The sequence below is a fragment of the Impatiens glandulifera genome, chromosome 5 (assembly GCF_907164915.1).
Source record: "Impatiens glandulifera chromosome 5, dImpGla2.1, whole genome shotgun sequence".
In the NCBI taxonomy this organism is placed as follows: Eukaryota; Viridiplantae; Streptophyta; class Magnoliopsida; order Ericales; family Balsaminaceae; genus Impatiens; species Impatiens glandulifera.
In genome coordinates, this window is record NC_061866.1 from 28,446,748 (window position 1) to 28,469,112 (window position 22,365).

Here is a 22,365-nt window from a genome sequence, read left to right on the forward strand (position 1 = left end):
TAGACGTGAGCATCCTTTTGCTCATGACGTAAAAACGTCTAACGTCTATTAGACTTGTCCGTCTAATTGCGTAGGTATAACACCTCAACATATAGACTTAGATGTATGGATTATGAGCAAAAATACGTCTAAGTACACACTGTTTCTTTTAGACATCCTTGTCTATTTACACCGATTAAGGATATTTGTCTAGAGAGTATCTTTACTTTCAAAGTAATCTTTCCCTCTCATTATGAATATAGACATTAGAGTTTAATAAACAATTTTTGTGGTCCAAAGACCAAAAACATTTTTAACTAATAAAAACATTTATTCTTCCAGAATGGCAAATGCCATTGTTGATCTTCCAAGCTGTGTACTCAGAGGAGTACTCTTCTAGCTTCCTTATTGCGATTCTCCTGCATCACCTACAAAATAAACTATTTACACATTTTGGTACCCACACTCAATTGGGTCCTCTATCAATTAGTCCCTTAGGAATCCATATTTGAGTTATTCTGATGGACTTCCCATTTTGTGTTGTGATTAATGCATAAGATTTTGACTTAGCAGATGACTTCGTGCTAGCCACTGATCCTTTAGCTTTTGAAGAAGATTTTCTTTTAAAACTCCTTGACTTAGAGTCAAGTTTTAAATTACTAGACTTATTATCCATTTCTAGCTTATTCTTAAGCCAGCTAACAGTTGGCGGAACATAAACTATTTCATTTTTAAAAGCAACTTCTTCATGAATATGATCAGATTCAATATCAGTCACACTTCCTTTAATAAAACTTATTGGCTTAAGTTTGTCATTTGGTTTTGACTTTTTGCATGACAGATTAGAGTCATTGCTATTAAATCCCAATCCGGATCTAGATCCAGCAGGTTTCAACATGCTGATCTGATATTTGACAGCATCACCAGATCTTGTCCATGCACTGATAACATAGTTAAGCCTTTTGTTTTCAGATGAAAAAGTTTGAATATGTTCCTTGAGTATCTCATTCTCAGATAAGATCTCTTCAATCTTCTTTTCAAAATCATTTGACTATTTCCTTTTAGACAGATTTGATTTATTTAAATCTGATGAAGATTTTGTTTCATTTAGAGATTCTCCTAACTTTATGTACTCGATGACCATGTCATCTAGTGCAGCTACCAGTTGTTCCCTTGAAAACCTTTCGGAAGAGAAATCAAATACCTCAGTCTCCTGAGTTCTTTCTTCATCTTCTCTGGCCATGAAGCAAGCCACGTCTTCTTCATCACTTTCACTAGATGAAAAGTACGAGCCACGACTGCTTCCTCTGTTCATTTTGTCACCAGCCATAAGAGCCTTCAGCTCTTTTCCATTATCCTTGGCATCTTCACGCTTTGACCATAGTTAAAACAAGTAACATTAGCTTTAGATTTTCTATTATCATTAGAATTTGAAGAGTTTGAGTTAGAGTTGCTCTTCTTCATGAAGTCGCCAAACTTCTTCAAAAAGAGAGACATGGCATCGCTGCTCAGCTGCTGAGCTGCCATCTTCACGTCCGGAGCGATTGGTGGCTCTTCAGCAGTCACCAGCGCCTTGACAATGATAACGGACGTGGGTTGATCTTCTTCCATCCTAAAGTTCAGCTCGAACTCATAGGCCTTGAGGTCAACAAAGAGATCAAAGAGAGAGATCTTGTTAAGATCTTTGGATTCTCTCATCGCCATAGTCTTTATGTCCCATTCTCTTGGAAGAGCACGCATGACCTTGATAGCAAGCTCCCGGTTGCTATAGGTCTTGCCTAGAATGGACAGAGAGGAGACGATCTTGCTGAATCTGGTGTCGAAATCGTTCATTGTTTCACCAGGACGCATCTTGAAGTTGTCGAACTGTTGAGTGGCAACCATGATCTTGTTTTCCTTGGTTTGCTCGTTGCCCTCCCACAGTTGAGTGAGTCTATCCCAGACCTTTTTGGCAGTGTCGCATTCGATGATGTAGTTGAACATACTGTCATCGAGAGATCTGTACAGAACATCAAGAGTCATGTTGTTGAGGTTGTTTTGCTTCTTTTCATCAGCGGTCCAGTCAGCCTTATCCTTATCAATCTTGATAGGACCTTCTATAGACAATGTAGTTTTCATGAGAGAAGGTTGGAATGGCTATAGCACTAGCATCTTTGGGTATGGTCGACATATTTCAGGAAAAGCTTGAGAATAAAAATAGGGCTCTGATACCAATTGATATGATCGTCTTTATCGATAGAGACGGGGGTCTGGCTAAGGATGAAGGCTTATGAAAAACGGTTTGAAAGAAATCCTGTTAGTGATTTAATTCGCTTTCTATTCTACGCAAACTTGTGTAAACACTTGAAACTGATTCAAGGCGGAATTGTTTACTTGGGTTTGAAGTACAAGATGAAATATGAGAAGATGACAGAAATGAAGAACACATCAGTTTGTTTATGGATGTTCGGAGAAACTCTCCAACGTCACCCCTTCGTCCAACCACCGGGAGGATTCACTATAATATGATTCGAATCAAATACAGTTTACACACACACATAGCTTACTATTGAATAGAACACTTTCTGTTCAATTACAAGATGAAGAATATCACTCAGCTAAAGGTCTTTTGATCCTAGCTCTCTCTTTATTCACACAGTACAATCAGAAAGAAGCTTTACAGTATGAATATTCAAAGGCTTGAATTCTCTCAAAATTGGCAAGTTCGTAAGGTTGGCAGTTTTACTTGTTATGGCAGATTGTCCGCTGTCCTTAAGATTTGTTAAATACTGAGAAGGAGCTAACGGTCGAATCTTCAAGAATGACACGTGGCACTCTTCCATTGGAAAGCCTCCATTGTACACAACAAGTTCTGAGCACAAGGATCGTGGTTGTACATCACTAGTAGTGCGCCGAATATTCCATCAGGGATGTACTTGCAAAACAAGTAATATGAGGAAAATTCTCTTACGTGGCATTCCTTGATTGGATGCATATAGCTGTTGTACTAATCTTTACTAGATAGTGGAGCAGAAGTAGGGTACAGCTATAGCACGTGGGTAGGAGAAATGCTAGATTCAAGCGTACTGTTTAAACTGAGCATTAGACGTATTTCAGTTAGACGGATTGTGAAAATCTGTCTAATGAAATAACACATCTCCTTCTAAAAGAAAAAAACGTCTATTAGACCGCCTGGTCTAATAGAATTAGACTCGCGTCTAATTATCCAATAGCCATTAGACTGCACGTCTAACTCCACTGAGTTATCCTGCACGTCTAATTCTGGTTCTACCTCAGACTTGTCTGAAGGAGTTAGACGCACGTCTAACTTTCACTAATTAGACTAAATGTCTAATTATCCAATAACCATTAGACTGCACGTGTAACTCCGCTGAGTTAGACTGCACGTCTAATTCCGGTTCTACATCAGACTTGTCTAAAGGAGTTAGACGCACGTCTAACTTTCACTAATTAGAATACACGTCTAATTATCCAATAACCATTATACTGCACGTCTAACTCCACTGAGTTAGACTGCACGTCTAATTCTGGTTCTACCTCAGACTTGTCTGAAGGAGTTAGACGCACGTCTAACCTTCACTAATTAGACTACACGTCTAATTATCCAATAACCATTAGAATGCACGTCTAATTCCACTGAGTTAGACTGCACGTCTAATTCCGGTTCTACCTCAGACTTGTCTGAAGGAGTTAGACGCACGTCTAAATTTCACTAATTAGACTAAATGTCTAATTATCCAATAACCATTAGACTGCACGTGTAACTCCACTGAGTTAGACTGCACGTCTAATTCCGGTTCTACATCAGACTTGTCTAAAGGAGTTAGACGCACGTCTAACTTTCACTAATTAGAATACACGTCTAATTATCCAATAACCATTAGACTGCACGTCTAACTCCACTGAGTTAGACTGCACGTCTAATTCTGGTTCTACCTCAGACTTGTCTGAAGGAGTTAGACGCACGTCTAACCTTCACTAATTAGACTACACGTCTAATTATCCAATAACCATTAGAATGCACGTCTAATTCCACTGAGTTAGACTGCACGTCTAATTCCGGTTCTACATCAGACTTGTCTGAAGGAGTTAGACGCACGTCTAACTTTCACATTCTATTAGACTGCACGTCTAACTCTACTGAGTTAGACTACACGTCTAATTCTGCATAAATTAGACTGTTAGGATCGTGGGCGCCCTTGGAGGACCGGGGTGTTTTCCGGTTTCAGGAAGGGTGACCGCTTACACAACACACACACTGCTCTTTGGTGATAGTCCGGTTAAAGACTAAAACCGTTCTTAGCACTGCGCAATCTGTCACAGACTCTTGAACCGGGTTCAAGGGCGGAAATGTCTGTTTCAGGTTGAAGCAACGAATGCGACTTTAGATGATGTTTTTAGGAGGAGTAGGTTTTATGGATGTGAATGACCGGTTTTAGGAGTATGATTGGTTTTGAGGTTAAGGTTAAGAAAGCAGGAAATGAAAGCAAAGAAAGAACACGAGACACGAAATTTGTTTATGGATGTTCGGAGCAAACCCTCCTACGTCACCCCTTCTTCTCAGGTTATGAGAAGGATCTCCACTAACTCTTTAGAGTTACAACAACACTTCCAGTCGAGCCCAACTTCGCTACTCGCCGGTTACACCAAACTCACACTTTGATGTAAAACAATTATTCAACACAAACACACACAAAGAACTTCCGGTTTTGAACACACCGGTTTTGGAATATATAACACTTTATCTCTCTAGAATTTAATTCTTTGATGATTTGTTTTTGTAATCCGTCACTTGCTTGCACTTGTTTTTTAATGAGGACGATCCGTCTTCCTTTTATAGCTGAAAGTAGCTAACGGTTACTTTCTTCTCTCTCTTGCGGATTGGTCGATCATTAGCACGCCTGTTTGCAGAAAGGTTGCTTGCACGCTTCAACTTCCTCAACACCTGGCATTCATGCAGGTGACTCTGAGCATAGGATGACATAGCCGGTTTTTCAGATTGAGACACGTGTTGAACATCCACTACCGGTTGTCAGCATCGGATCAATAAGGCATCATTGCTTTCCTCGCATGCTTCTGATCGGATCTGATCTTCTTTTATTCTTTCAAGACACGTTTCCTCCGTCATGGTACGTCACTCTTGAAATTCGAATCTTCTGACTTTTGTTCTGTACTATCCGGTTTCTGTGTCTTGTGCATTATGATCCGGTTGGAATGTAATCTTTTGTTCTTCGTTAACCGGTCGCTTTGAGAAAGTGAAACCGGTTCCTCTGATCTTTAGCTTGATCACTTGAAGCTGGTTTCTTTGAATTATATCAGCAACCGGTTTTTGATGCCCCAACCGATTCATACGTTTTTAGAAGTACCTGCACATGAAGTTTAACTTCTGTTTAGTTTGTCTGGCCGGTTCCAAAATTAATCTACTTAATTTTTCTATCAATTTCTCCCTTTTTGATTATTTAGAATAAATATTCAAAAATTGTAATGTATGGCCGGTTTTGAGAAAATTAATCTACTTAATTTTTCTATCAATTTCTCCCTTTTTGATTATTTAGAATAAATATTCAAAACTTGTAATGTATGGACGGTTAAAAATATGAGTTTGATTGCTTTGAGAGAAACGTGTTTGAAAAACATGAATTTGATTTTTGAGAGAAATATGTTTAAAAACAACATAAGTAAGATTTTTAAGAAAAATATGTTTGAAAAACATAAGTAAAGGCAAAGTAACCAAATTCTGAAACACAGTGAAACATAATTGTTCAAAAATAATCATAGAAATAGATTTAGGGCTTGGATGGTCCCCCTTGTGTTGCTCTTTTTCCAGCTCCTTCTCCAACCGTCTCCTTTCTTCTTCTTGCCTTGCCTTGAATTCTTTATCTTGTCTGTCGGCATCAATTAGCACACCGGCCCATACACTTGAGTGACCGGTGCCCTTATTCCTAAGATTGAAGTTGGCACAAATGGGCTTTGGTCGTGGAGGAGGTGGAACAATCGAAGGTCTGAAACTTGGAGTTGCTGTGGATTCTCCGGTTGTCCTTCTCTTTCGTCTGTTAAGTTCCTCCGGATCTTCTTCTTCTTCCTCATCAAGCGGTTCCGCATTTATCGCAACCGGTGTGGCTGTTTTCTGTTCTGCCCGCTTCATCACGTTCTTAACAGCACTTTGTTTCTTCTTGTTCCTTGTACTCATGGAGTGGGACGATTGACCCAGTGGAGTTTCCTGAACATTTGCCTGCTCCTCTTCATTGCATTGTTGGGCAAGCTCATAGTCTTTATCTTCAAGATCCTTCTGTAGCCGTTCTCTTTCAATCTCTTCTTCTTGTAACTTCTTTGCGGTTTCAGCATCTTTTTCGATTTGCGATTGGGTTGAACTGACTTGAACCTTGGACATTTCCCCGATTTGAATGGCCATTGCTTGCAGCATGTCCAAAAGTGGAGCGGTTGCGGCTTTGACGGACTCGGCAATCATGGCTTTTACCGTTGTCCGCATGTTCGTGTCCATCATGGTTTGAAGAGTGTTTGACAGTTTATCTTCAGCCACTGAAATTCTTTCGTCGGTTACTGCTTTAAAATGCCCAAGGCATGAATTAACTGTTTCCATCATCGCTTGCTTGATTTGATCTATTTCCAGAGCTTTGACCGGTTGAGAGGCTTCTTGTTCCAGGTTTTCAGAGGTTCCAGATGTCTCACCACGTACAAGGAATGGCTTACTTTGATATAACTCGGCATTGTTGAGTTGACGGTGACAGCCTTTCCTCCATTGCAAGTCAAGACGATCAAGATTTCGTACAAGCTGTTCTCGCACCGCAAGAAACCGTTCAGCCATCTTCATTTCAATCGGTTCTAGCGTCTTTCCTTGGGTTTCTTGAAATGCATTCTCAACTGCCTGTAACCGAGCGTTTTCAAGGATCACTGGAGCTTTGCTGAATGCCGGCTGGACTAGATTGGTGTTAGCTAGCTCGAGTGCCCTTTCTTCTAGCTTGACGAGCCTGTCCCACTGTCTGTTACCGCTTAAGCCTGGAACCATGTCTGATAACTTGGTTTCGCATCTGAGCTTCACCCACAAGATATATGGCGCTAGCGCATCACTTGCACCTTTGTTCATGTCTTGAATGAACTCCTCAAAGAGCTCATTTTCTTGCTCTATGGTGTATTGAAACTCGTCTCCGGTTATGGCTTCATGTTGAGGGTCGATTTGCAACGTGCCCGTTCCGGTTTCCGTTGTTTCTTCAAAAAGAATGCCTTTGCCTTTGTTTATCGGAGTGATTCCTTCTGGAGCTGTCTTTCCTCCCGCGGAACCGGAAGATTCCTGTTCTTCAATATTTCCCTCCTGAGCCGGAGGTGCAGTTTCTATTGATTTGGTCGTCTCATCGACCGGTTGAAATTCTGTCTGATCAGGTATTTCAACCTGATTGTCTGGCTTCCGACGACTTGAAACATCGTCCTCTTCGGTTTCTCTTGTGATCTCCAGGACCACATTCTGAATTGCTTCTGAGGTATTCAAGCCCACATCGGCCAATACCTCTTCAACTTGATTACTTGGTGACTTGGAGGTTGCAGAGTGAACATTTGCCTCTGCCTCCTCCTTGGAGTTTGACTTGTTCTCCTTGCTCCCCGAAGATTCGGTTTGCCTTGGAGAATTTGATGGGATGGGAACTGGAATAACGGTGTTGATGGGGATGGGCTGAAAGACATCTGCGGTTCTTTCCGGTGGATTGTCCGAAGAAAGCGTTTTCTCGGAGTCCGCCGGTTTCTTTGAGCTTTTCTTTGCAGATACTTTCTTCCTCCTCTTCGGTTCTGGTGGAACTTCTGTTTCAACCGCTTTTCTTGACGGTTTCTTCTGTCTGGTTTCTTCTTCAGCTGGAACCGATGAACTGGCTCCCTTAGATGATTTAGTCTTTGAGGATTTAGGTTTGATCGACTTCTCCGGTTTTTCGGTCATTGACTCTGAATCAAGGATGTTGGAGATCGGAAGCGGTATGCCTTCACCTAGTTCCACGTTAAGAAACTCGAGAATTTTGACGTTTTGCATAGCATAGGCCTGCACCCGGCCATCTTTCTTTACCACCATTTGACAGAACTCTTCGTATATGACGTATCCCCAGTCCACCTTGTCACCGCGGACAATGGCCAACAACATTCTAAGTTTCAGTTTTGTGAGGTTATCGAAATTACCTCCCCTCCTTGGAGTGATTTGGCGATGACGTTCAATAACCATCTGTATTCCGGTTTGAGCTTAATCTTCCGGCTGGAGTGGATCACCAGATCCTGACCTGAGAAAGATACAACCAACCGGGCAGCATTTGATTCTGCTTCGGTTAAGTCGAACTTTAGGTCCGAACCTGTGTTGGGCAGACCAAGTGCTTCCGCAAAAATCTCTTCGGTGATGAGGACGGCCTTCCCGTTGACAGTCGCCGAGATCTTCCTCTTCGACAGCGTCTCCGTCTCCAAGAACTCCGTCACCGCCGCCGGATGAATGGTGAACGGACCAGAAAGAAACTTCTCCAACCCAGATTCTCGTAGAAGTTGAAGAACAGCCTTGTTCTTGTCGTCAGCATGCTCGTCGATATCTGCGAAGTCTACCTGCAACATCCATTGAAATGGAGCTTTGCCTAGATCCATGATATTTTTGATGAAAGAAGATGAAGAACGATGATGATCGGAGAGATGAATGCTTTGAAGTTCTGGAAATCTTAGAGAGAGAAAGCACGTGTGTCGAATGGGCTGATTTGAACTTATATAGATGGCGGTTCCAAACGGTTTTGAAGACGAACCGTTAATTTGATGTTTTTGGCGCCAACTTTCCCTCCAAAAGTTACTGCCGTAACTTTCGGCGGTAAAAGCGGAAATTCGATGGGCGGTAAATTTTGAAAGGTAAAACTGTGGGCGGTTAATATTTTCAAGTTTGCATTTTTGCTCGAAGATCCGGTTTCTCTTGAAATCTTGTTAACCGGAGATTGTTAAGTTAACTTTAAGTTTTTGTATAAGTTTGAGAAACCGGAAGGAATAATGTGAATGAAAAACCGGAGACTTTTTAAGAGTTGAAATATTTCATTAATACTGGAAATAAAATGATTAACATAGGAGCGGTTCTGGTCGTACAACAAAATGACCAGAAACCGAAAAGAAAGAGAATTATTCAGTAAACCATCCTCCTTCCAACCTCCTTTCATACCACTTCTCTATGGTGTTTTGAGGAGACCGTTCCTTAATCCTTAACATACATTTATAGATCATATCTATAGTGATGGTGTTGAAGGATCCAACCGGATCACCTTTTCCAAGGTTGCGACGCTTGGACATAAGAAACCGGGTGATCTGAGGAGCGTAGCTGATCTTTCCTCTTTTACCGGTCATAAGCTGCTTCAGCTTATTGAAAAGATAGGACGCCCAGTTGATGGCGGTTTCGCGGATGATGGCTATCATAATATCGAATGCCTCCCGGCTGTAGTTCTGATTAGGCATTCGGCCTATGATAGACCGTTGGACCAAATCTTGAAAGACTTGGTAGTGAGGAGCGAGATCTTCTTTCTTCCCAAAATCCTTAACAAGAGTGTATGAAGAAGAGAAGATCTTGAAAAAGGTTTCCTTAGCCGGTAAATACGGCGTCGGAAAATCAGAGAAACCTTCCGTTGGAAGGTGAAAGAAGGTGGCAAATTCCTCCTCAGAAAACTGGAGGAATTGACCGTCGATGATGGTGCGAATGCTGCCATCATCCAAAACATGACCGTTGTTGTAGAATTCGCATACCTCCTCCACGAGGATGAGGTCCGAACCCTTGAGAAAGCCTTGCAGGCCAGACGCTATGACATGCTGAAAAATACAGTCATAGTAGGAACTGTGTTTGATATCCTCAAAGTCAATGATCAACGTGTTTCTTATCTCAGCAGACATGGCGATGAATAGTGAGGAAGGTTTGAGAGAGTTCTTGAGCTTTCGAGTTTTTAGAGAGAGGAATGCTTGAAGGCGTGTTTTGAAAATGGAGGTTGAGTCCCCTTTTATAGCCCGGAGTGAATGAGAGCATTTAATGAGAGGATTTAAAAATCTAGCCGTTTATGCTTAGTCATTAATGTTTTTGTGATTTTCCAAGAGAATAAAGGCAAGTCTTGTCAAATCAAGTCAGGCATGCTTTTTGATAATGAGAATTTATGTTTCCAAGAGTGATACGATTTATTTTGATACGACGCATTGAATATTTTAGAGTTTGACTTGGAAAGGAAAGAAATCTGATTCATTAATTAGAGTACAAAACCGGTAGTACAGCAAAAGTACCGGTTTTGAAAGGAAAAGATAAAAGAAAAAAAAGGAAGGACAGGTTTAGACATTTGATGACTCAGCCGCTTGAGCGTTTGAAGCCTCAGCCGCTTGAATTCTTCTGACTTTAACCGCTTCCCACCGGTCGATCATCTCTTGTACTCTTTCTTTGGTGAGCACGTGCCTAGGGTGAAGAGTGACGAAGGCTCCGGAGTGGATGTCCAGACTTGCACAGAAACCGCTCAGCTGAGGAGCGTAGCCGGTTTTGTTGGAGAGAAGCATCTTCTTCAGGTTACTGAAGATGATCCAGGACCAGTTAACCGGTGTCCCGACCGTTACGGCGATCATCATCTCGAAGACCCTTTGAGTGTAATAGTAACTTTTCTCTCTGCACAAGACAGATTTTCCTAGAATCTCGCAGAGAATCTGGTACTTGTGAGAAAGTTGACTCTTAGCACCCCAGGGTTTAACCGGGATGTCAGATCCAGAGAACCGGCGACACATTTCTTCCATTGTCACCGGAGAATAGGTTAGGTCGGTTACCCCTTCATTGGGTAAGCCGCAGTATACAGCGAAATCCGTCTCGCTAAATAGGAATTTTTGACCGTAAACCTGTGCAACGAGTATATCTCGATGCACTTCTTTCGCGGTCTCAAACAGTTCTTCGACTACAAGGTAGTCGATGATGAACCTGTTCTCAAGAAAACTTCTTAGCCCACTCCTTTCTATGGCTAAGAACATTTCCTTTACTTCATGATCCTCATATTGGTAGATTGATCCAAAATCTGCCAATAGGATTTTCTTGGCTAGGGAGTTGGTATTCATGTTTTTGAGAGAGAGGATTTTATCTCAAGAATAGAACTTGTGATTAGTGAACTTGTGATGTTTTGAAAGGATTAAGGATGATTTATATAGCCCGGGGATTCGGCTTGATCTTTAATGAGGTTAAGCATGCCTGATGATGTCATCAGCTATTAAATAGACTTAACTTGTTGAAGTAACTAATGGTTATTTCCAAGGTAAATCTAATTATTACTAAGATAGCAATGATGAAAAATATCTATTGACAAGATGTGAGTCTCCCTCTCTTGATGATGGACACATGTTGTCATCTCGATTGTGGTAGACTTGTTTTTATTAATTACAGGCTTCATTTTTCAAAATATGCATGAAAACTAGGTCGGTCATCTCAGGTTAACCGGAAAAGTTCATTCCATCAGACCAGAGTGCATATGTACTAAGCGGTTTTCCATAACCGGTTTTAGTATGAGTTTTCCGTTTGTGAAGAAAAGTTGATTAATGTCAACAGTTGTTCATCTTTGGATTTGTTTTATCCACTTCAACCCGGTTATTTCAACCGTATAGTAAACATACATTTGATTTGAAATTATGAAGTAATCGGGCATAACCGGAGACTTCCTCCCGGTTAGCATATTTGATTTATTAATGGCCTATTTGAATATGGTTTGAGAAGCAATAGCTTCTCCCTGAACACATATCCCGGTTTTATATACAAGCATACATCATGATTATATCAATTGATTAAGATTAGTAAGACCCAAAATATTTCGAAAATGTGAAAACTTAGCTTCCTGTAGCGGTTTCGTGAAGATGTCCGCTACTTGTTGCTCGGTCGACACATATTCCAGCCGGATGTGTTTCTCCTGAACATGCTCCCGGATGAAATGGTGTCGTATGTCGATGTGCTTTGTTCTTGAGTGCAACACCGGATTGTATGTGATCGCTATGGCGCTGGTGTTGTCACAGAAGATTGGGGACTCCTTGGCTTCTATTCCGAAGTCCCTGAGTTGCTGTTGAATCCAGAGGAGTTGTGCACAGCAGCTTCCAGCCGCTAAGTACTCCGCCTCTGCGGTTGACGTTGCAACGGACGTTTGTTTCTTGCTGCTCCAAGTGACTAACCGGTCACCCAGAAACTGACAGGTTCCACTTGTACTCTTTCTGTCGATTTTGCATCCCACGTAATCGGCATCTGAGTAGCTTATTAGATTGAAGCTCGAGTCTTTTGGATACCAGAGTCCCACTTCTTGAGTTCCCTTCAGATATTTCAAGATTCTTTTAGCCGCCGTATAATGAGATTGCTTTGGATTTTCTTGGAACCTTCCGCACACTCCAACCGCAAACAGGATATCCGGTCGACTAGCTGTGAGATACAACAGCGATCCGATCATTCCTCGATATGCTGTGATGTCAACGGCTTGACCATCTTCATCTTTGTCCAGCTTCACGGAAGGACTCATTGGCGTAGCCACTTCGGCACATGTATCCATCCCAAATCTTTTCAGCAGTTCGGCTGTATACTTCGGTTGGCTTATAAATATTCCGGCTTCCATCTGCTTAACCTGAAGTCCTAGAAAGAAGCTCATTTCCCCCATCATACTCATTTGAAATCTATCAGTCATCATTTTCGAAAATTTGTCACATAACTTTGGATCGGTTGACCCGAATATGATATCATCAACATAAATTTGAACAAGTAAAATTTGCTCCTTTCTTTCAAATTTAAAGAGGGTTTTGTCTACCGAACCTATTGTAAATTTGTGATCAAATAGAAATTGCGTCAAAGTATCATACCAAGCTCTTGGAGCTTGTTTCAAACCGTAAAGGGCTTTATTCAGCCGGTAAACGTGATTTTCATGTTCTGGATTTTTAAAACCTGGGGGTTGATTTACATACACCTCTTCATTTACCTTACCGTTTAGAAAAGCGCTTTTAACATCCATTTGATAAACTTTGAAGTTTTTGAAAGCTGCGTATGCTAAAAATATTCTAATTGCTTCAAGTCTAGCTACAGGGGCAAATGATTCTTCAAAATCAATGCCTTCTTCCTGTTTATAGCCTTGAGCCACTAACCGGGCTTTGTTCCTCGTAACTAAACCGTCTTCATTGAGTTTATTTCTGAATACCCATCGTGTGCCTATAACCGGTTTGTTTTTCGGTCTAGGAACTAGATACCAGACTTTATTTCTCTCAAACTCGTTTAATTCCTCTTGCATTGCCAAGATCCAATCTGGATCTGACAACGCTTCATCCACCTTTTTCGGCTCAATTTATGATATGAAAGCAGAGTTTCCATAGTGATCCAAATTTTGTTGCCTAGTTCGGACGGGTGAGGATATGTTACCAATTACTAATTCAATAGGATGATTTTTGTTCCTTCTGAGGTTAATCCGAGACGCGTCTACCAAGCTTTCGGCTGGCTGATCAAGGTTAGACTGATCGGTAGGTTGAACAGAATCAGACCGACCGATTTCTTCAGTAGAAACTGAAGCGTCAAATTTCTACGGTAAAGCAGCTTGATCAGGTTGAATTTCAACATCAACCGCTTGGTCCTTGACGAAGCGTCTAAAAACCGGAACCTCGTCTTCATCATCAGAATAGATATTGAAATTTTCTATTCTGTTGTGAAGGTCGAAGGGTAATGCAGTGTTACGCTCAACCGATTCATCGAAAACAACGTGTGCGGTTTCTTCAACTGTTAAAGTCCTAGTATTGTATACTCGGTAGGCTTTACTCACAGCTGAATATCCCAACATTATTCCCTCATCGGATTTAGCATCAAAAGCGGTCAAGTACTTCTTGCCGTTATTGTGAACAAAACATTTACTACCAAAAATTCGAAAATACCGTACGCTTGGAATTTGATCAAAATAAATTTCAAAAGGAGTTTTCGAAAACCGTTTAGTTACTAAAGATCGATTTTGTGTATAGCAAGCGGTGTTGATAGTTTAAGCCCAAAACTTTTGTGCGATACCCGAATCGGCTATCATTGACCTTGCGGCTTCCTTGAGAGTTCGGTTTCTTCTCTCAGCCAGGCCGTTCTGTTGAGGAGTTCTGGCACTAGACAACTCGTGCCTAATACCGGAATCATCAAGAAAGGTAGTTAAATTACTATTAATAAACTCAGTTCCTCTATCACTTCTAATTTTGTTCACTCGAGTAGATTTTTCATTTTGTATTCTCAAAATCAGTTTAATCAAGTTTGGAGTTGCTTGATTCTTAGAAGCTAGAAAAGTAACCCAAGTAAATTTAGAGTAATCATCAACAACTACCATAGTATAATGCATGCCTCCTAAACTAGTTACTTTAACCGGACCAAACAAATCCATATGCAAAAGTTCTAAACATCTTTCAGATTGATAATTTCCTTTACTTTTAAAAGATGATTTCACTTGTTTTCCCATTTGACATGCAGCACATACTTTATCTTTTGAAAACTTAATATTTGGAAAACCGTGAACTAGTTCCTTGGAACAAATAAAGTTAATCGTTTTGAAATTCAAGTGATTTAACCGCTTATGCCAAAGCCAGTTTGGATCATTTCCGGCTATCATACACACAGGTTTTTCGAAATCAGTTTTCCAATTTACTTTATAAATGTTTCCTATCCGGTTACCGGTTAACAAAGTGTCATTGTCTTAATTTTTAACCAAGCATGAGTTTTTATGAAATTCAACTTTGTAGCCCACATCACACATTTGGCTTATGCTTAGTAAATTAAAGCTTAATTTTTCTACTAATAGCACATTATTTATGGATAGTTCACCATGGACAATCTTACCCTTGCCCACGGTTTTACCTTTTGAGTTATCCCCGAATGTGATGAATGCTCCGGTTTCGTACTTGATGTCGGTCAGTAGCTCCTTGCATCCGGTCATACGCCTTGAGCATCCACTGTCCAGGTACCATTCAGAATTCTTTAACCGGTTGCTCCTCCTAACCTGCAACAAACAATTATTTACACCTTTTTGGTACCCATATTTAGTTGGGTCCATGGTTGATTAGTCCCTTTGGGATCCAGACTTGAATGAGTAGGATCACTTTCCCAGTTATTGTTTTGATAATATTTGGCTTGACTTCTTGGCCGTTGCTCAAGAATGCCTTGTGTGGTGATGGACTTCTTTGATGTCGGTTTTTATTATTTTTACTTGGTTTCCGGTTGGCTCTCCTTCTCTCAGGATGAAGCCAATTTTCAGATTCGTTAGGACCTACATATTTAAGCGTTTCTTCTGGTTTTAAGTTACTTTCGGTTTGTGAACTTTTGACAAATTTTATAAATGGAAGATTATTTTTCGTTAGTTTCATCCCGTTAGATTGTTTTGTTTCATTTTGTTTACTTGGATTATAACCGATACCATATTTACACTTCGGATGTCGTTTATAATTACACATTTGTTTCACTGCTTGACGTGATCTCTCCCACACAGCAGTGACGTACATTGCTCGTTCATCGGTTTCGGTTACCGGTTGAACTGTCTCCTCATTATATGAGAATAGTTCATCCGATTCATATGTTTCGATTTCACGTGTTTTATCGTTTTCATTATTTATTTGTTCGGTTTTAGGTTCTACAGGAGTTGGTATGTACGCGGATATATTTCTGAACTCAGCAACCATTTGGTTTAGAGCAGAAACTAGATCTTCTTTAGTAAACTCATCAGACGAGAAATCAAATACCTCTTCGTCGTTTGCCATGAAGCAGGTTACTTTCTCTTCACCATCTTCATTGTCGGAGTACGCCCACTCGCTTCCACCGTCGGATGCAATGAGAGCTTTTTGGATCTCCTTTCCTTCATCGGTATGTTGATCATCATTTCTCCGGTAGTCGTTTCGTTGATTGTTGTTGTTGTTTCCCCGATAATTGTTTCCTTGGTAGTTGTTTCCCTGATACCGGTTGCCTTGATAATTATTTCCTTGATAGTTTCCTTCCGGCTTTCTGACGTCTCTTCTTGATTTCTACATTCTGACCTGAAATGTCCAAAACCATCACAGTTATAACATCTCTTGTTTGATTTATCTACATAGTTATAATTAAAATCATTATTAGATGGTGGCTGGCTCTTCTTCATGAATTTCCCGAATTTCTGAGCTAGCATTGCCATCACATCGTCGGTTATTTGATCGGTGTTTTTGACTGGAGCCGGTGCGGTTGATACTGGGACCGCCGGTTCCACCGATGTAACCAATGCTCTTGTTGCGGTTGATGTGGATGCTTCATCTTCGATCCGAGACTTGATCTCGAATTCGTAGGCTTTCAGATCCTCGAACACATCATGCAACTTCATCTGCCCAAGGGTGCTTGACTCCCTCATCACCATGGTCTTGATATCCCACGTGCTTGGCAATGATCTTAGAGCTTTGATGATCACTTCTCGGTTGTCATACTTCTTTCCGAGTGTCTGAAGCTCGTTTACTACGCTGGTGAACCGGTTGCTGAATTCCTTCATATTTTCTCCCGGTTTCATCCTTATGTTTTCATACTTCTGCGTAGCCACCAAGATTTTGTTCTCCTTGGTTCTTTCATTTCCCTCGTGGATCTGAATGATCGTTTCCCAGGCTTCCTTTGCATTGTCACACTTTGATATTTTGTTCAAAGTGTTATTATCTATAGCCTTATAGATATGCCTCATGCAATGGTTGTCCAGGTTACTTCTTCTCCGATCTTCACTTGTCCATTGGTTTTCCTCCTTGTTGATCTTGATCGGTCCCTCTTTCAGGACTCGGCTCATCTCATCATCTAACGTTATCAGATGTAGATACATCTGTTTCTTCCAACTGCTAAACGCTTCACTGTTTAGCATTGGCGGCTTGTCGCTGTGGGTCATGCTTCCCATCTTCTTCGGTTGCTTGAGTGCTAAGATCCTCGCTCTGATACCACTTGTTAGGATCGGGGGCGCCCTTGGAGGACCGGGGTGTTTTCCGGTTTCAGGAAGGGTGACCGCTTACACAACACACACACTGCTCTTTGGTGATAGTCCGGTTAAAGACTAAAACCGTTCTTAGCACTGCGCAATCTGTCACAGACTCTTGAACCGGGTTCAAGGGCGGAAATGTCTGTTTCAGGTTGAAGCAACGAATGCGACTTTAGATGATGTTTTTAGGAGGAGTAGGTTTTATGGATGTGAATGACCGGTTTTAGGAGTATGATTGGTTTTGAGGTTAAGGTTAAGAAATCAGGAAATGAAAGCAAAGAAAGAACACGAGACACGAAATTTGTTTATGGATGTTCGGAGCAAACCCTCCTACGTCACCCCTTCTTCTCAGGTTATGAGAAGGATCTCCACTAACTCTTTAGAGTTACAACAACACTTCCAGTCGAGCCCAACTTCGCTACTCGCCGGTTACACCAAACTCACACTTTGATGTAATACAATTACTCAACACAAACACACATAAAGAACTTCCGGTTTTGAACACACCGGTTTTGGAATATAACACTTTATCTATCTAGAATTTAATGCTTTGATGATTTGTTTTTGTAATCCGTCACTTTCTTGCACTTGTTTTTTAATGAGGACGATCCGTCTTCCTTTTATAGTTGAAAGTAGCTAACGGTTACTTTCTTCTCTCTCTTGCGGATTGGTCGATCATTAGCACGCCTGTTTGCAGAAAGGTTGCTTGCACGCTTCAACTTCCTCAACACCTAGCATTCATGCAGGTGACTCTGAGCATAGGATGACATAGCCGGTTTTTCAGATTGAGACACGTGTTGAACATCCACTACCGGTTGTCAGCATCGGATCAATAAGGCATCATTGCTTTCCTCGCATGCTTCTGATCGGATCTGATCTTCTTTTATTCTTTCAAGACACGTTTCCTCCGTCATGGTACGTCACTCTTGAAATTCGAATCTTCTGACTTTTGTTCTGTACTATCCGGTTTCTGTGTCTTGTGCATTATGATCCGGTTGGAATGTAATCTTTTGTTCTTCGTTAACCGGTCGCTTTGAGAAAGTGAAACCGGTTCCTCTGATCTTTAGCTTGATCACTTGAAGCTGGTTTCTTTGAATTATATCAGCAACCGGTTTTTGATGCCCCAACCGGTTCATACGTTTTTAGAAGTACCTGCACATGAAGTTTAACTTCTGTTTAGTTTGTCTGGCCGGTTCCAAAATTAATCTACTTAATTTTTCTATCAATTTCTCCCTTTTTGATTATTTAGAATAAATATTCAAAAATTGTAATGTATGGCCGGTTTTGAGAAAATTAATCTACTTATTTTTTCTATCATAGACTACTCGTCTAATTGCAAATGTATTAGACTACACGTCTAAGTCCGATGAGTTAGATTGTACATCTAATTCGGAATATCAATTAGACTACCCGTCTAATTACAAACATATTAGACTTACGTCTAATTCCGTGTATTCATTAGACTTACGTCTAATTCTTTACATTCATCAGACTACACGTATAACTCCGATGAGTTAGACTGTACGTCTAATTCTATGCATTAGACTTACGTCTAATTCGATGCATTAGACTTACGTCTAATTCCGTGTATCTATTAGACCATCCGTCTAATTACACGTCTATTAGACTACACGTCTAACTCCGATGAATTAGACTGTAAGTCTAATTTTATGCATTGAAAGCCAAAATCGGTCTAATGACCCTCATTAGATCCAAGTCTTAAGACATATTGTTTCAATACACCTGTATCAAAACTCATAACTTATTTTCATCATCAAAATCTCAGTGGTTAACACTACGTATCTCTTAGATTGCACGTCTAACTACGTATCTCTTAGACTGTTTGTCTAATTACGTATCTCTTAGATTGCACGTCTAACTACGTATCTGTTAGACTACACGTCTAACTACGTATCTGTTAGACTGCATGTCTAACTTAATGCGTCTAATAGCCAGTAAGTCTAATGAACCTCATTCAGACCTAGTCTAATTAAGCATGTTTTAATGCACCTGCACAAAGACAATTAGACGACTTAGATTTCTTCTTTGAGTTTTATACACACTCATCATCAAAATTCCATTAGTCAGAATACTTTGACCCATAGTCAAAATAATTTGACCCAACATTATCAGAAATAGGTTCTCCATCTCTTAAGTGGTAGAACAAATTAACCGGTTATCTAGCAACAAACCGATATGTGTTTGGTTGGTTCTACTACGTATATTCATAAGACAACGAACATTTCCAACGGGCATATTTAAATCAAAGATATGAAAATGTTGGAAATTGATAGTTCGGTGCGAACATATATTCTTTAAGAATGTGTAGAGGAAGATCTTTAAAGGATCAGAATGTGTCTTTTCCTTTCTGATACAAGTCTACTGTTAAGTCTGCAAGCAACAGGAAATTGTCAGATGAATAGGTACATGGGTTAGTATAAAGATAAAAAACAGTTTACAAGGAGTAGGTAACCGTCTAAAGTACAACTGTCCAGAGTACAACTGTCAAGTGAACAGTTACCTAACTTGAGCCAGCGCTGCATTATGCCTTGGGAAGCTTCAACAACATTAAATGCTCTACGGCACCTTTTGACCAACCGCACCAACCAAATTAAATGTAAATCAGAAACTGAAATATGATCGTTGTCATATTTTCACTATAAAAGGAGGAACCTGAAGAACTAAACGAGTAGTTACTTGTTCTTAATCCTTCAATATCCTAACGCTTGATATACAACTCTTTGAACCATATTGAGATTTTTATCTGTAAAAAGAACAGCAAGCATTAAGTTGTATTTGTGAAAAAAGTGTACTATAATTCTGTGTGAGAGATGTGAAGTGTATATCGAGTAGTAAATATGACTCGATCGTGTGTTGTATTGTGTTTGAATATTCCTAGTGAATATCCTTCTAGTTGTTTGAGAAGAAGGGGTGACGTAGGAGTTTTATCTTCGAACATCTATAAAATCCTTGTCTTGTATTCTTTATCATTTCTGATCATTTTATTATCCGAACCATTTTCTTCTTACTTCAACCGATCCTTCCTAATTCCTTTCTCTATCCGATTTGTGTGTGTTACTTCAGGTTAAAATAATCTACTTCCGCACTTGAATCCGGTTCAAGATCTTGTGACAGACTGTGTAGTGTTGAGATCAGTAATAATTCTTAACCGGATTAGCGCCAACCGTTGTGTGTGTATAAGAGGTCTCCTTTAGCCGGACCTCGGTCCCCCATCGGCGATCCCGATCCCATGAAAAACAGCAACAACAATTTTTTCACGACATCACGATGCAACACGAATATAAATCTCCAACAACAACCCAAATACAGCAACACAAATATTGGCAAAACTATGTAAGGACCTGGTTCAACCAATCCAAAATCATAAACAAATATGGCATGACACAACACGAAGTAGCCCGAATACTAATCTACAACGACAACCCAAATAGAACAGCACAAATATGACATGAATCGACATGATGCGACACGACGTAGTATGATGCGACACGACGTGGCATGACACGACACGACGCGACACGAATACAAATACCAAAAATGACAACACAAATACAATTACACAAATATGGCACGACACAACACGATGCAACACGAAGCAACACAAATATAAAAATTTCCAAAGAAAATCCTCTTAAGCGAAAGGAAGCAAAAGGAAGCGAAAACGAAAAATACCATTGACGATTGCAAACTCAAATACCAAATTCAAATCGAAAGATGTAGATTGAATGTTTTAGGTTAAACAAAGAGAAATCATAAATGAAGGCTCTGATACCATAATAAAATAAAGTGAGAAAGGCTAGGATTTTTTATTAGCAAGCATAAAATAAACTGAATGAAAGAGTTATATAGTTAGTAATTATAATAGACTAAATTACTTAAGTGCTAATAAAGATAATAAAACTAATATATATATATATATATATATATGACATTTATTTTCATCTCAATTATATAAATATATATAATATAATATTTGTGCAATTTTATTATGAACCTGGAACCAAAATCCAGTTCAGATATTCTAAGCAAGCTTGAAAGCATTACAACAAATAATCCAATAAGAGTCAATGTCACCGTATCTTCCTGTAACTAAATAGAATAGAAGACTAGTAAAAAAAGGATAAATAGCTAGCAAACATAGAGATTGGTGTTTAAAACAATCGCTACTACTGTTTTTAATGGCGATTGGAATGAAATCCAATCGCAACTACTCATGTAATGGAGATTGGTCCTTTAACCAAACGCTAGTAACTTAAATAAAAGACGATTGGTTAGAAATCCAATCGCAATATTAAATAACAGTGATTTATATATTGCCAATCGCAATTATTAAGGCATATCGGCGATTGGTTTTAACACTAATCGCAATTATTAAGGCACATCGGCGATTGGTTTAACAATCAATCGCGGTTTCCTATTAAAACCCTTTCTCCGCTTTTCTTTCTTCTTCTCTACCCCACTTTTCTTTCTTCTTTGCCGCCCCGCTTTTCTTCTTGCATCGAGCAGTAATGGCAATCTGAATAAGAAATACTCCACTGCTCATCGTATCATCGTCTCAATAATGGCGATCTGAAGAAGAAATACACCAATGTTGTTCTTCCTCTCCTTTTCCTACCCGCAGTTCTTCCTGCGCGGCGTCCCACCATTTGTTGATAGAAGGGTTCCGGTACTGGAATAGAAGATGAAATCAACAAATTTGGAAGATTGAACAATCGATTTCACGAACTTGAAGATTAAATCAAGATCGCCAAGGTAAATAAAGTGCCCCTTTTAGCCGGAATTTCGAAGAGCGCTAGAAGAAAAGGGCTATCTGCATGTATTTACGCAACCGTATCTAATCGCCTTCATCATAATGTGAGTCCTATTTCCCAATGAACCTGGTAATGAAATGTTAGGTTTCTAATAGATACTCCCTTTATTGATCATCCTTTCTTTCTTTGGTTGCGGCTAAAGAAGTTGTTTCTATGAAATGTAGCTCTCAACTTCTTCTTTCATCTTTCCATAAAATTTCTTAATAGACTCTAATATTCACTTTTGGTTCCTAGTTATTTAGAGTGCTGAACTTTCTTGAGGTCCACAAACGAAGTGCCATTTTTTTGATAATGAAGAAGCAATGTTGTGTTTTCGTTTGCATTCATTTTGAAGAATTATTCATTATTGCAGATTGTTTTGAATAAGTATAATAATTCTAGATTGATGACCAAGATTGTTATAGATTGTATATACCTAAGTTATTATGTATCTTCAAATTTGTACAAATATAAGTGATTGTACAAAGCTTTTATGTGTACTGAAATAGAAATTAACTATGCCACAACTATATTTTCAAAACAGGTTCATCTTGATCATGGCAAAAAAAATAATAAATGAATGACATTTCCCTCCATGTCATTATCATTAT